Source organism: Aedes albopictus, chromosome 2 (genome assembly GCF_035046485.1).
Source record: "Aedes albopictus strain Foshan chromosome 2, AalbF5, whole genome shotgun sequence".
Lineage (NCBI taxonomy): Eukaryota > Metazoa > Arthropoda > Insecta > Diptera > Culicidae > Aedes > Aedes albopictus.
This window is the reverse complement of record NC_085137.1, coordinates 242,544,601-242,557,127: the sequence shown is the minus strand read 5'-3', so window position 1 is coordinate 242,557,127 and position 12,527 is coordinate 242,544,601. Positions and strand designations below refer to the sequence as shown.

Sequence of the window (12,527 nt, the reverse complement as noted above, 5' to 3'; positions counted from 1 at the left end):
ATCGGGAAACCGTCTAAGATTTCCAACCGAAAATCATCGAAAATCACCAGGAATTCCTCAAGAACTTCCACAGGAATTGTCCTAAGAGCTCCACCTCTAATTCTTCTAGGGTTTCTACCAATAATCTCCCTAGCAGAAATTCCTTCAGTATATCTCTAGAATTTCGTTCAGTTGTCTCTCAGGAAATTTCTTCGGGTGGTCGTCCGAAAATTTTTTCAAGAGTTCCTTCGGAATTTTTCCCATAATTTTTTTATAAGTTCCGAAGGAGATCGATGTGACAATGCCTTCAATAGATTCTCCGGGAAACTCTTAGAGAAATTCTCTGCGGAAATTTTAGACGATTTATGGGTAAATCCCTCAAGAAGAAATTCCCGGTTTGACTCCTACAGAAATGTTTGGTACATCTTCGGGAGAAATTCCTAGTGAAGCTTTCGGAGAAATCCTCCGTAAAACTTCTATTTCTAAAGCACGGAATACTTCATTTACTAAAATACGAAATCATTTTTTAATCAATTCTTTGATCACAAAGAATCAAATGACAGATTGGTTTCTCACACTATGGATCACAAAGATTATATCCCAATTTGTAATCTTCACAGTCAAAAATCGCAAGACAAGATCCAGATCATCATTTGTTCATTTTTGTACCAGAACATTACAAATTATAAATGTACATGATTAAAATTGAGCCGCCAAAAGCCTACATTTGTTGTAAAAATCTGAGAGCAATACAATATGGATTTTTCCGGTGGCCATTCCGGTGACCACGTGGAACCAATATGACTATTCATTTGGGCCCCTATAACCAAAGCTGTAAAGGCATTCAGCATGACCATGTTGAGGAACACGGGATCGATTAATGGTCGGGCTAGGAACTTTTCGTAAGGAAAACTACCCTTACTCCCTTGGGCATAGAGTATCTTCGTGCCTACCACACGATCAGAGAAAGCTCTCAGAAAAAAAACCTGGTAGAAGTGCTCATAAAACTCATTAACCTTTCAGGACGCGCGCCATCAAGCAACCTAAACTGCACCGCGCTCGCGCTGTATACAACGAGAGAGGTTTTTTAGTAGTGTTGTACTTTTTACAACAGCGCGCGTTATGAAGAGTTAAGTTGAGAAGCAGGCTCTTTTCCAGTAGGGATGTTATGCCAAGAAGAAGAAGAAGATGACTATCAATCTCTTTGTGTATCACAAGAACAACAGACATGAAAATCCACGAAGGTTAAGCCATGTGGCGCCGGGTTTTGAAGCGAAAACTATACGAAGTTCATTGTCGTTACCCAATTGACCACCTTCCGGGGTCCCTGTAACCCGTTTAGCATTGGCCAGAACTGCCCGGAACCCTCCAAAAATGGTCCTAAACAACATGTGTGAAGTGTGCAGAGAAGTTATGCAATAATATGCATAAAGGGAATACATTTGTGGATTTTCTAGCACATAGCTACGATGAAAACTAATATTTCGGATGTTCCGGATTTCCGGAACCGGTTCTCAATAATTAGTCAATGTTAATGTCTTTAATCAAAGTCCACGTAAATACCTTTCCAACGATTCTTGGGCGGTCCTGATTACTTGTTTGGTTGCAAAGTTATAGCTTGTCAACGTCAGGGTCTCTAAAGCGGCATTTTTCAGTTGAAGCAGGTTCCCGGTGGCCACAGTGGCCAAATCCGGATTTCTCCGGTGGTTTTGAAAACTAGACTTGTGGCCCTTTCATTTGAGCCAAAGAGATCCAAAATCGGACAAACCACTGATTTTTGCGAGCTGTCCAAAGTTTGGGGTCAAAAATGACCCCAGGGTCTTATTTGTAACTTTTTTTATGGGAGCGCCCCTAGGGGTCGTTCAATACTTTTTATTTTTGGGAAAGGTTTATTTCCACGAAAAAATAATTGTCAGAAAATTTCAGATTGCTAGGATTCGTTAAACAAAAACTACAGAGAATTGAAATTCGAAAAAGGTCAAAAAAGACCCCAAGACCTTACTAAGGTTAAAAAGATTATTCTGTCGAAAACTTTGAGTAACTCGGAAAGACTCAACTGACCACGTTTGTCTATGTAGGGGGATTAGGGGCATAATGGACACCCTAAGCAAATGTGTACATTAGGCCTGTATAAAAGAGAAAAACTTAACATTCAGTTGACTTACAACTTTAGCTTGTTTCCTACGTAATTCAACCATTTACAGCAGATAGAATGTCTTCATTGTGAAGAAATAATGGATTGTAAATCGTGTGTTTTTTAGGGCTGGCAGGAAAGGTACGGGGCATAATGGGCACCCCTGCATATTTTATGCTAATTCTTTGATTACATCGACTAGTTAAGTAATTTGCCTACGGAGATCAATACCACTGATATAATACTTCATCTTAGACGAGTTTACATAACATCAAAGTTAGTAAAATTAAGTTTTAGCTAAAATAATCGGATTGATTTTTTTCCAAACTCTTTAAAACGCCTAACAGTATGCAATGCGCGTACATCCTACCGTAATTGTCAGTGTTCATTTCGCCCCGAATCGACTACAACTTTAAAATTGATATTTTGAATAAATTCTGATAAGAAATTTTTAGTATGAAAATGTGCAGATTAGAGGGGGTCAAATTAAAAAGTGTTCAGATTAGATGAGGTCAAACCAACGGGGGTAGACGGTATTTTGAATAAATTCTGATAAGAAATAAAATATTTTTTCCATTGCTGAATCTGCGTGTACATGCAGATAAGGTAACAATTCACTTGTTTTTATGGTGGACACATTCCAACACTCGTAAAACCTTATTTGATGCTGCTTCGAAATTATAAGAATTTCACCATATGAAAAACATATTTCAATTTCAATGATATTTTGATTATTTTGGAGCAATATAAATGGTACTTTTGAAAAATAGAACCACGACTTGTGCCTTTACACTTATGCATTAAAAGTTTTACATAAAAGTCAACGCTTTCGAAAAAACAGGGGTGTCCATTTCGCCCCGGGTGTCCATTATGCCCCTAATCCCCCTAAATGGTTGGAGGGATCCATTCCAATGGCTGCTCCCAATTATTCGCATCAAAGGTCCTTCATTTATGCGGTAAATGAACTTTTATCATTATTCCAATACTATGGAATAGAAAAAGTGAATACATAAACAGTTGTAATGCCAACAATTCTTTTGACAACTCAAAAATATTTTTAATGAAGAAGGAAAAAGTGACATTGTACTTTTCAGGAAATTATGGGCATTATTACAACCACCGGTGTTAAAATTGCTAAAAGATTTTTTAAATACTTTTTTAAATTTCTGAACACCTGTGCTTGTGGTGCCGATAGTTATCTGAACACTGTAACTCGGAAGAACAGCCTATGTAGCAAAGAAGGGAATCTCTATGTTGAAAAAGTAAGAATTGTGATGCCGATAATTTCCTGAAAAGTGCAATTTGAAAGAACAGCCTATGCAGAAAAGAAGGAAAAATCTATGTTGAAAATGTAAGCAGTTATAATTTTAATAATTGTACCAATTGCCCTTTAAAAAGCTTGTTTACAAAGAAGGAACATTGTTGGGTTTTCGAATGCCGAAAGAAAACAACGTCTGCCGCGGATGGGCAGTTGGTCAACCATCAAATTTTCAAATAAAAATATGTTTGAATCGTTATAAGAATTGTTGGCATTACAACTGCTTATATGTTCATCAATCATTTTTCCTTCTTTTGCATTTGCATAAGCTTCTTTTTTTCATAGGTAGTTGTTCATCATCGTAAACGACGGGATCATGTTAGCGGCATTTGACCCTGTAACGCATGTTCCATCACCTTCCAATGCCAGTTGCCGGAATATCTCCAGGAAGTACTCAGATTCTTCCAGAGAATTTTATCGTGATTTTTTTTAAAATATCTACACAGATTATTTCAGGAGTTCCCAAATTCCTTCCGAAATTTTTCTAGAAATTCATTCCGAGATTCCTCCAGGAATTCCTTCTAGGATTACCACAGCAATGTTTCCTGAGACACGTCCGGGAATTTCTTCCGTGGTTTCTCCATTAGTTTATTCTAGGATTCCTATAGGATATCCTTCTGTGATTCCTCAGGGAGCTCCATCTAAGATTGTTTTTGAGATTCCTTTACAAGTTCCCTCTAGGATCCTTTTTGAGATTCCTAAAAAGTGCCTCCAGGAACTCCTTCCAGGATTCCTGCAAATTTTGCTTCTAGGGTTTCGATGGATTTTTTTTTGCCGGGATTTCTTAAGGAATTCCGGAAATCCTCCTGGACTCCATCCTAGATACTTCTAATACCTAGTTTCTTTTAGAATGTCTTCAGAAGTTTTTTTACTCCCAAAAGGTATTCCTGGAAAATATGCCTGGAAATTCCACCAATTTTACTCGGAATTTCTTTCGGAATTCCTCCAGGAGTTCTCTTGGGAATTTCTTCAGGAATCCCTTCCAAGATTCCTGCAGAAACTCTTTCCAAAATTTCGTCTGGGATTCCTTCCCGGAATTTCATACGAGATTTCTCCCGAAGTTCCTTCTGGAATTTCTTCAGGAATGCTTTCTGAGATTCTTCCAGGAATTGTACAAGAACTTCTTTCTTCGGAACTCTTTCAGTAATTTCCGGGAATTTTTTCTGGGCTTTTTTCAGGAATCGCTTTTGGAATTTCTTCAGGAACTCTTTCGTAAATATTCCTTCGGGAATTTCTTCCGGGATTCTTTTGGGAGCTCTTACCGGGAATCTTAGATGGAACTCAGGAATCTCAGAAGAAATTCTAAAGCAATCTTAAATAAACGCCCCGATAAATTTCATCAGGCTCTAGGAATCCCAAAAGAAACTCCTGGAGGAGTCTTGGAACAAACTTGTGAAGAAATCGCGGATTTCTTGGAGGAATCCCGGATGTAATTCCAGAAGGACTCCTAGAGAACCGCCACCGTTTCATGATTCAGCACTTTTCCACGCACGTGTACTTCATATTTCGTATAATGAATTAAACCAAACCACTACTCATGATAAGCTAGCGAAAGTACGAATTGTAAACAACAAGGCCACGAAACGCAAAAGACTTTCGCTAGCCGCTGCCAAGGTCACGCTAAATACCGAGATAAGGGTTAGCAAAAAGACCTCCGCATTGAGGGTCTCTGTCAGCGTGTCAATGCGAATCTATGGGGGATGATGCCTGCAAGATCTGGATGACCATGACAAGAGGTGTAATGGCTCCGGCGGAGCAGTCTCCGGAGATGTGGGAGGGAATGATCGAGGGATTCTTCCATGTCATGATCTTAGTGCTTAGCCTCCTTTCGTAGGACCGCTGAGGACTGGGGCTAGGGTCACCGGGGATTGCAAAATCCCTTAGCGTAGTTAAAGCCTCTGGTCTAGACAGGATTCCAAACCTGGCCTTAAAAGTAGCTATTGCAGAGATTACCTTATTGGGCAGATGCTTGGATGAGGGCCTCTTCCCAGAGGTTTGGAAGCGGCAGAGGCTGGTACTATGTATTGTCAAAGGCGGGGAAACCACCCGGATACCCGTTGGCAATACGCTTGTTCGACACGGCGGGGAAGGTACTCGAAAAGATCATCCTCAACAGATTGTTAATTGAGGAACACCGAGGGTGTAAATGGTCTCTCGAGCAACTAGTTCGTCTTCCGGAAGTGGAGGTCGACCGTAGACGCCATCTTGTCAGTTACAAAGACCGCTGAGATAGCGCTCCAGCGTAAGAGAAGGGGGATTCGCTACCTTGCAGTAGTGACTCTGCACTCTGTGGAACAAAGCTAAGCTACCAAAGTCCGAATTCTCTAAAATCATCGCAGAGAGCTAGGAAGTGGTCGTTGACTTCGTGGAAGGCCGCGCACAAGTTGGCTTTGTGCAGTTAAGGAAAGTCTAAGGACTCCAAACGTTCAGGGCGACTGGAAGCGATTGACCCATGACTGTGACCAGTGCAGGCGGATACATCATTCGGCGTAGACTCACCGCTACGAGTTGTAGCCCATCAAGTAGAAAGTAGGTATGAAATGCTAGTTGTTGACACCGAAACTCTTGTAGCGATCCCAGATAAATTAAACACGGATGTTTATGGGATGTGCTTTAGCTGTAAGTTTATTTAGTGGTATTACATTTGCATGTGCATGAATTAAGGAGTACTTACAAATTTTCAGTATATCTTTTTTTTTTTTTTTTTTTTTTTTCTTTTTTTTTTTCATAGTGATTACGGCGGTAGCACACTGTGCTTATGTTCTAACACCGCACCCTTTCCCTACGTTTGCTTCTATGAGCCTCTATTTATGTTTCAACACACAGAAGTACGTAGGCATATCGTGGCCCAAGTCGACACTGTTTTGGCCTGCGTTGAACAAAAATAGTTTTAATAAAAGTTTCCCCTTTTTTCTTTTTGTCAATTGTTTTTTTTTGTAGTATGGTCCATGTATTTAGTTAGGTTCTTGTCAATTTGTCAGTTATTCGAAGTAGATCTCCAATATGTAGTCAATAAGTCAATTAAGTCATTTTGATCTGTTCTATCATAGCAGCTTTAGTCTTTGCTTTATTGAAGTGTAGTTTGGAAATATGCTGAATATCGTTATTAAAAAGAGACGTCTGGAACTGTGTCCTGCTAGTTGTTCCGTCATGCACTAATAATGCCTAGGAGATTAACGAAAACACGTGTGTTCGGTCAGATGTCCATTGCGTAGAAAGTCAAGGAAAATAGGTTTCTTTATTGTCAGTTGTTATGTAAGCCTCGCTTGAAGCACTTCCCGTGTGAACCCTGTCATCTGTACACCAACTAATCCGTATCTTCGTACACAGCTAAATACTATACTGCCAACCGGCGAAAAGCCTATGGGTAAATATTTAAAAAAAATGAATAATAATGCTGTCTAGCGCGTTGTTTTCTATCGGCCACTATTTTAGTCTAGTTCCAAACTGCAAGCTTTTTTCCAATCTTATCGTCAATTGTCTTCTAGATACCCCACGGAATTGATGAGTAGTGAGTACAATGCAGAGATCCCCCCCCTCACACTCCCAAATTGTGGTAGGCCCCCGCTAAACCTGCAAACCAGACCCACTCCCAGCCAAAATCTCTAGCAGATGTGGACAAACCGGTGCTCAACGTGCTCTCCCATAGTGGCAACATCAAATATGTGGACTGTACAACAATAGTAGTTTTAATGAAATGAATACTAAGAATTTAGGCCGACACTCGAAGTGACGAACTTTACAGTGCTAGTTGAGTAAATACACGAAAGATGGGTAACAACAAATGTGCACAAACAGATGCATAACAATATGCATGCAAAAAAAGGCCGCAACTATCCATGGTGAATTTAAAATAATGACAGCGTAAATATAATGGAACAGACTCACCGAATTTAGCTCCAAAATGTCCCTTGACGATGGTATTGTTCACTCTTTGTAGTCACGCGTTGTAGAAAATGAACCTGAAATGACAAGAAGACAGTGGGCCGCCAAACTCCACAAAATGGCGGCCCGGAAATTTTAGTATTCTGTTTATAGCATTGTTGAGCATCATAGAGAGCATAATTTATATTCAGTTTTAAATATAGTTTCTTGTTACTATGCTAAGAAATTGAGAGTTTCAAAAGTTTTTTTTTTTCTACCTGCACCAGTGAACTTCTTGAGTGAACAGCATTCAACATCTAAAATTTAGATTCTAAATTGTTCATTCACTAATGCGATTTTCTTATCACCCTGCCCTGTCTTAATTAGAAGATATAAGTAATGCAGAGACATCCCATATGCACTCTTGCATTACATAATAATGTTGGACCCTGCTGCAATCAATGTCGTTATGCTATCCACTCCTGAGTTTATAGTTGCTATAAAAATAATTTCGAAGAAGTGAAAAAGAATAGTACGAATCAACTTGTTAATAAAATACTGCTACTATTACTATTACTACTACTCTTACTACTACTACTAATACTACTATCAAAAGTGCAATGAGTGATCGTTGGCTTCCCAGTCTTGTTAGTAGTTAGAGGGTTAGTATAGACTGGTAATAAGCCCTGCCGGTCCCCCCAGCACTGCGCGTAATCAACTGTTGTTAGATCATGCGACAGCGATTAAGCGTATGCTGGAGGCATGACAAATCAAGCGTTTAAATTAAAGTCAATAAAGCAATGGCATGATTATTCAGATTCTATTTTAGTTTAATTTTGTAAAGAAATGCTTTAATTCAAAACCTAGTTACTTTCAAATACTATTCCATTTACTGGTTCACTAATTTTCGTTACTATATTTAATTTAGCTAATCTATAATTATAAAAGACTAAAATTGAAATTATTTAAACACATTTTCACTATATGACGACGCTTGATAAGCCATCGTCAAACCCATCACTCTTGGACATCTGGTCCTGCTCATCTACCATCTTTAGCTCGAGTGCGAGCCTTGCCCTAGCACTAGACGTTGAACTTACTTGATCTTCCGCTCCGGATTTCTTACTTTTCCGCGAGGTTCCTTTGCTGACGACGGATATCTTCGAAGACTTCTCGGGACCAGCAGGGACCGTCAGCCGCTTACTTCCTTTCTTCGCGTCTACCTTACGAGCGCCTTTCTGTGGAATCGGTGTTTGATTCAATATCCCGCATGATCCGCACGTCCACGGAAGGTTTGCGACGCTTCCATCAACATCTGCGCAGCTATAGTGGTACCACGACCCGCAACCGTCGCACGCCACCATGTCCTCGCTGCTGTCCGGGCGATCACAAGCCACACAATTCGACGGTGATTTGGACGAACCATCTATTCCACCCGGAAGACTCATCTTGCAATAGGGGATTTCGCGTTGAAAATTTCTAAAGAAATTGTTGACACCGAAACTCTTGTAGCGATCCCAGATAAATTAAACACGGATGTTTATGGGATGTGCTTTAGCTGTAAGTTTATTTAGTGGTATTACATTTGCATGTGCATGAATTAAGGAGTACTTACAAATTTTCAGTATATCTTCAAAACAAAATTCTTCCCTTATCGTCTTCCAATTTAGGTTATAAAATTACTAGAATAATAAATTTGCATGAAACGCATGTATAGGTTACAAATTGCAATAGTACTTACATTTAATTCAATTCAAGCAACAATAGGAAATCTTTAAAGTAATTTTTAACCACTAGTTTAGGTAAATCCACTAATTAATCAATTATTTTAGGTAGATCAAATTCAATCACGTTTCTGGGTGACTAAGAAATTGTTGTTTTCATTCCAATTGTTCAATTGTTCCACCGATTCCTTATCATTCATCCCCACGCATTAACTGTCAGCAGCAGACCCGATCAAAATAGAACGGCGTTAGGCTATCTCCATCGCAGGGAGGGTTTCGTCGTAACACCCCCCCCACCCGTGAATCACTACCATCTTCTTGGCACGGTGCTCCATTTACCGTTATTATAAAATAAAATATACCATCAAAACCTGAAACGCCATCCTCTTTATTTATCTATCCTACACCTCTGGACAAATTTTTAAAATCATCCTTGGGCGAATTTTTGAGTTACGCCCTTTTAAAGGGCCTAACCTCTAAAAAATCGAGTTTTCTGTAGAATAACACCACATTTCATAACAGAATCATAAATTAAAGACATCAATAACAGAAATTATAATGAAGAACAATGAAATTTGGTAGTATGCATCCATGTGAATATCGGTGAAATGCATTTTGTATCAAAATTTGTCATTACGTCAATATACGGTAGAAGTTCTTTGGGCCTATAGAAAACAAAAATTACATTGGTGTAACAAATTCAATTAAAAGTATATTGTTTTGTGATTCCATATGTCAATAGATGCTCTTACCGTCTACCCTCGTTGGTTTGACCGCATGTAATCTGAACACTTTTTAGTTTGACCCCCTCTAATCTGCACATAGTTCAAACTAAAAATGGTTCAAACGTCACTCTGCTAATGGAACGGTGTGAAACGGAACGCAGAACCAAAACAAAACACCAAATCAGGTTGCCAGTAGTGTGTTTTTCGATGCTAACAGAGTTGCTAGACGTTCAAATTAAAAATGAACCCCGTTGGTTTGCATGAGGTGTCGTTCAAACCAACGGGGGTAGACGGTATTACTCTCCATCAAGGCAATAGTATTTACATGCTCAGCACCAACATTTCAAAAGGACGTAACTGGTCTTTAAAATAATATCTTCTCCCATAGCTGTAGATCGAATCTCATTTTTTCCAGGACACCAACAACCACTATCGGAAAGAATTGCATTTCCTCCGTCCAGTAGTAATTGTACATTGCATCGGAGAGATAAAGGTTTGGCTTCGGCAAGCAGTTTCGCCATTTTGAAATGTTGGCACCGATATATGAATCTACGGCGAAACGCGCAATATTGTCTTCGATTTTTTTTTTGCATTTTTACGTTTTGTCTTCTCAGCCTCAGCATTTCAAGAGCGCGTAACTGCTTTCCAAAACAACATCTTTTTTTTCAAAGCTGTGGCGTGGCACTTCTAGACAAAAATAATGCTCCTCTTTCGATGGCTTACATTAGAGGGGTGACATGCAATCCACATCCATAAAAAAGGAGCCGTATCATCAACCAGTTACGTCCTTCTGAAATGCTGAATCTGAAAAGATAAATCGTACAAATCTGGAGCAACATTTGAAAAGGGCATACAAGCATTGGTAAACAATGACATCACACGTCTCTCCTGAGCCCCCGTAAACTTATTCACACAAACTACGACAGTTTTCAGATAGAGCAAACATCGATCTTTCGGATAACGGTGTTCATGTGCGTGGGCGGGCTGCTGTTAGGCCCTCGAAGCGATTTTGAAAGAAAGCACAAAACCTGTTGGGCCCTTTTCAAATGTTGCTCCAGGAATGAAATAAAAAATTAAAGACAATAGGTCGAAGAAAAGTTAAATTAGTAGGGACAAAAGGTCTTACCTACATATTTTAAAAGAAGAATGAATTTTCACCCAGAATATTATGTTTGATTATTTGTTGCCTGTTCCGACTTTTTGTCTTTTGGCCTTTCGATATTTTGATTTTTTTTTTCTTATAACTTAAGATATGTGGCACACAGACATATTTCTTTTTGTCTAATTTGTGGTTGCTCATATTAAATATTTTTGACAAATTTTGTCTATTGTTTTAAGGCAGATTTACTGTATAGAGATAGTACGCTCTTAATATATCGGTGCTAACATTTCGAAATGGCGAAACTGCTTGCCAAAACCAAACCTTCATCTCTCCGATGCAATGTACAATTACTACTGGACGGAGAAAATGCAATTCTTTCCGATAGTGGTTGTTGGTGTCCTGGGAAAGATGAGATTCGATCTGCTATGGGAGATCATATTGTGTTGAAGATCAGTTACGTCCTTTTGAAATGTTGGTGCTGAGCATGTAAATACTATCGCCTTGATGGAGAGTATTAAGAGCATCTATTGACATATGGAATCACAATGCAATATACTTTTAATTGAATTTGTTACACCAATGTAATTATTGTTTTCTAATGGCCCTAAGGACTTCTACCGTATATTGACGTAATGACAAATTTTGATACAAAATGCACTTCACCGATATTCATATGGATGCATACTACCAAATTTCAATGTTGTTCATGATAATTTCTATTATTGATGCCTTTAATTCATGATTCTGTTATGAAATATGGTGGTATTCTATAGGAAACTCGATTTTTTAGAGGCTAGGCCCTTTAAAAGGGCGTAACTCAAAAATTCGCCCATGATTTTAAAAATTTGTCCAGAGGTGTAGGATAGATGAATAAAGAGAATGGCGTTTCAGGTTTTGATGGTATATTTTGTTTTATAATAACGGTAAATGGAGCACCGTGCTTGGTGGGGTTCACTATTTTCCACGACATCGAGCAAGGCAAGGTTTGCCACCGACCTGCGATCCACTCCTCGGCTTGTGCGGACCCAGACTTGCCGAACGCGTCCATCTGCTCCCAGCAGCACTCGTTCTACTCTTCCTCTGGTCCATTGGTTTGGTATCGCAGAATCTACCACCAATACCAAGTCTCCCTCCTTCAAATCTCTCACGTGATCGAACCACTTACAGCGTCTTGAAATCACAGGAAGGTACTCTACAATCCAACGTCTCCAAAACTCATCAGCCAAGTGCTTCGCCAAGTTCCAACTGCTCCTCAAAGTCGTTCGATAGTCTGTTGGGAGAACTGGAAGCTGCTTGACACCTGATGAGCTTCCCAGCAGGAAATGGTTGGGGGTTAACGCCTCCTGATCTGCTGAATCTAGCGGAATGTACGTTAATGGACGTGTGTTAATCATACCTTCGGCCTCGATGATCACGGTTTCCAAAGTTTCGTCGTCTGGCTTCCGAGACTCGTCCAACATCGATTTTATGGCAGCCTTAACCGATCGAACCAATCTCTCCCAGACTCCACCCATGTGGGGTGTTCCAGGGGGGTTGAATGACCAGCGCGTATTGGAATTGGTAAACACCGTCGCTAGTCTCTGATTTCTCTCCTCAATGTCCTTTCTCAGCTGATTGTTTGCTCCGTGGAAGTTGGTACCATTATCCGTGAAAAATTCGGCTGGTGAACCTCTACGGGAAA

At 39.6% G+C, this 12,527-nt stretch overlaps 1 protein-coding gene and 1 long non-coding RNA gene across 3 annotated transcripts in view; one reads left to right on the top strand and one right to left on the bottom strand.

Annotated features, from left to right (window-relative positions):
- LOC109622875 (regulatory-associated protein of mTOR) overlaps positions 1-12,527 on the bottom strand; it is a 45,783-nt gene that overhangs the window by 25,830 nt on the left and 7,426 nt on the right. The window lies entirely within an intron of this gene.
- On the top strand, positions 5,509-7,265 carry LOC134287990 (uncharacterized). The gene is made up of 2 exons (XR_009997672.1): positions 5,509-6,798; positions 6,920-7,265. It is a non-coding gene; the product is annotated as an uncharacterized LOC134287990 (long non-coding RNA).